Below are 4,149 nucleotides of genomic sequence, written 5' to 3' on the forward strand. Positions count from 1 at the left end.
AACTGAAGTAGTAGGGTGAGTCTCTGTTCTCTCAGCTCCTCCCCAAGTACACTAATTCCATTACATGTGAAAGTAACTGATGCTGGGAGGTGCACCAAGTGGGAGATGAGAGGGAGTGAACAAAGAGAAAAGTAACTCTGGTATAAAGGTACTCTCATCATCTTGTCCTGCCAGGGTGCAGTTAATAATTATTATTATATGTGGGTGCTCTCCATCACCCCAGTCTGAAGCTTGATTACCCCATCTCACTCCTCTACCTTCCCCATTTCAAATAGCAACTCCATTTTTTCAGTTGCTTAGAGAAAAATCCTTGAAGTCATCTCCCTTCCCTCTTTCCTAAACACACATTTTGTCCACCAACAAATCCTGTCAGTTCCACCTTTGAAGTATCTCCAGAAACCAACCACACCTCACTTTCCCCACCAGAACCTCCTAGTTCAAGCTACCATGTCTCTCACCAGGACTAAGGCAACAGAGTCCCAACTGATCTTCCTGTTGTAATTTCTACCCCCCTACCATATAGTGTATGTAGAGTGATCTTGTAAAAACAAGTTAAATAATGTCAATCCTCCACTCAAACCCCAGCCATAACTTCTGATTTCATCAAAGGAAAACCATGGCCTCAGAGGCTCCTGGGACGTGTCCTTCTACCTGCCCGATCTTACCTACTGCCATCTGCTCTGGCTTCCCTGGGACCACGGTGACCTTCTATTGAAACATGTAGTCCTCTGCCTTTGTCACCTTCATCTGGAAGGCTCTTCCTCCCGGTACCCACAGATTCCTCTCTGTGTCCTCACTTCTGTCAGGAGTGAGCTTGATGCCATCTTACCAAGGCCTCCTCACCCACCCCTCACACCTCGCTATCCTTGGTCCCTGTGTTTCTCTTCATATTTCTGAATTTAACATTGGATTATATATTTACACAGTATATTATATATGAAATACATATTTGCACTACATGTACATTTTTCTTTACATTTTTGTAACTGTCATTATAGCATATATTTGGTTATCAGTTATCAGTTTTTTCCCTTCAGAACATAAGCTAACATAAATTTCTTTTCCTGCTGAATCTCCATAGTCTAGAAATGAGCCTAGTGCAGGTGAAGAAAGTCACCTCAAATTGCAGACCACCCAGATGTCCTTCAACCAGTGAATAAATTGTGACATATCCATACTCAGCAATAAAAAGGAACAAATTGCTATAGATTGGACAACAACAAAATAATCTCAAATTTATTTTGCTAAATGAGAGAAGTCAGACACAGAAGATTACATATTGTCTGATTCCCTTTATAGGAAATTCTAGAAAAATCAAAACTAGAGGGATGAAAACAAAGGGTGTTACTTCTTTGTATCATGATTCTGCTGGTGGATAGAGTACTTTAAGCACTTGTCAAAATCTGTAGTTCCATACACACAAAAAAGTGAATTTTGTTGTATATAAATTAAACAAAGAAATTTCTGGATTTTCCCCAAATCCTACCTAACTGATACAGTCTGAGCAGGCAACTATTGACCAGTGAGAGCTTCAGCAGCCCTTTTAGACATGGCAGACACTCTGAGCTCACCATAGTCTTCACCACTCCCTATCATCTCCCACTTGGCTCGCTTCCTTCATTTAGGTTATCTCCCAAGCCCCTGTAGGCCCTTAAGTTTGAGACTCTTGCTTTTGAAAATAGCCTAATATAGTTCTATTACATCCAATAAAAATATGAGTTTTATAATGTTCCAGTAACCTTGCTTGACTCTTCAGGCTGGGTTAGGGAAGCCACTCAGAAATTCCATAGCACTCTACACATAGCTCTATTGTACTGCTCTTCAGAGTTTGTTGACATTTTTCCTGTATCAGTTAGAATGCTACTGACTCCTAGTGGCAGAGGTTCAGCTCAATCCAGCTTCAGTCAAATGGGGAAACAAATTGGTTCATGTGGCAGGGGTGGAGCTCACATCAGGTACACACACTCCACTCTCATCAGGATCCTCTCTGTCATGGGTCTTCTCTCATGTGTCCATTCTCTTGGGTTGGTTATTCCAATGAGATTGGAAGAAAGACTACAAGCAGCTCTGGGCATGTCTTCTTACAGACCTCATAACCACAGAGGAAAGAGCGCTCTGCCACATCTCCACTGGGGAAAATCTGAGATTGAACCCTGACTGTGGCCAGAGAGGAGATGTACCATACTTGGCCCAGTCTAGGCAAGGAACAAAGAATTTCCAGCTGACATCATAACCAGGTGGCTGGATTTAGGGCTGAAGAGGTACCTCAAAGTGAGGTAAACTACTCTGGGATGATAAAAGGTCACATTTGCAAACTTGTCTTTATTTTCCACTAGACTTCCCAATCACTTTTTTTAAACCTCATCCATGGATACGTTTATTGATTTTAGAGAAGAGAAATATCGATGTGAGAAAGAAATATTGATCAGTCGCCTCCCATATTCACCCCAACCACAAACCGAACCCACAACCTAGGTATAAGCCCTGACCGGGAACCGAACCTACAACTTTTTGGTGTACCGGACAATGCTCCAACCAAGTAAGCTACACTGACCAAGGCTAGACTCTCCAATCCTTAAGACTAGATTCTGTGTTTTTGATTTCCGTATCTAATACAGTACAATGTCTGGCACAAAAGACTCTTAAAAAGTATTTTTAAATGCATGTTGAATGAAGGATAAAGTTTAAATTGTCATAATCATATATCTTAGATTTTCTGGAATAATCCCAATTTCATAAAATGTGATTTTTTTAATGAAGGTAATTCTTTAAATTTATAAATAATTTTACTTCTTGTTTTGTAAAGCATTTTATAAAATTACATTTGGAATCATACTCAGTACTTGGCACACACTCTGCTATTGGTTTTATTTCAGAAAGCCTGGCCATTATCTTGGTTGTATTTTTTGGCCTCCAAATCCCTTTTAACAACTTCTCTAGACAGTTCTGTGCCACCAGAGGCTGACCCTTTGGGCTGAGTCTCCCTCAATACTTTCTGGTGGACATCCATTGGGCTTGGTTAATGGGAGTCGTTGCAGGCCATATTATATGAGAGGGAAAGAGAAAGTGAGGGTGGAGTATTTCTTCCCCCTTTCTCCCTGTTCAATGTCTGTCTAGCTGTGACTACTTTCTTCATGACTATGGCTCCCCGGGAACAGCAGCTTCTCCACATGGCCAGATCTCACTGAGCATCAGTCACACTGTCCATTCAGGTTTACAGAAGGTACAAGCTTTCTGTCATTGTTGCTCTCTGCCAACCTCACCCTCAGAAGGAGCCCCCTCATTTAATCCCAATCATGTGAAATAAATGGCGAGGATACTGTTTTCTGCTTAGACGGTAACTGAACTATTAACCCTAGCAGGTGCAATTGCCAATTAGGTCATTCTTCTAATTCAATGGGTCTTCCTCTTTGCTGCATGCTAAAATTACCTAGGGAACTTTAGGACAGACTGCTGCCAGGTTCCATCCCCAGAATTTCTGATGTCATTGATCCAGGAAATGGCCTGGACCCTGTCAGGATTTAGAAATCTCCCCAGGCCCTTCTAATGTGCAGCCAACTTTGGGAAGCATTGCTCTGAGCCATACACCTCCTGTACAAAGAAGAGATTTTCAGCATATAATTAAAAGCCAACCACACAGTTGACCCTTGAACAATGTGGGTTTAGACTTTTATCAGGTCAACTTACATGTGGATTTTTTTCAATTGATTCTTGCAGTTCAGACTGGTGGTTGAGAATCCACATATGCTGAGGGCTGACTTAAGTTATGCTCAAATTTTCAACTGTGTGGGTGGTTGACACCCCTAATCCACTGCGTTGTTCAAGGGTCAACTGTATATGATCCATTGTGGTGTATTTATTTATTATAAATTATTGCCTTCTTCAGTTGAAAGTTGACAGTACTGTTATTTTTCTACTCTCCCATTCATGAAAGCATTTTATAAAACAAAATAGAACACGTTTAAACATATTTATCTAACAGTTTCCTCAGGAGGTTAAATGCAAAGATCAGATGTTTCTGGCAAGCATAGAAACCAGCTCCATGTACTTTTCTGCTGGGTGTGTATAGTGGGTGAATTTTGCAAGAGGATGGAAAGGGCCACAAATGAGCCATCAGGGGATACTACAAGCAAAAGTATTATACTTCAG

The sequence above is a fragment of the Furipterus horrens genome, unplaced genomic scaffold, assembly GCF_987537825.1.
Source record: "Furipterus horrens unplaced genomic scaffold, mFurHor1.1.pri manual_scaffold_4, whole genome shotgun sequence".
Lineage (NCBI taxonomy): Eukaryota > Metazoa > Chordata > Mammalia > Chiroptera > Furipteridae > Furipterus > Furipterus horrens.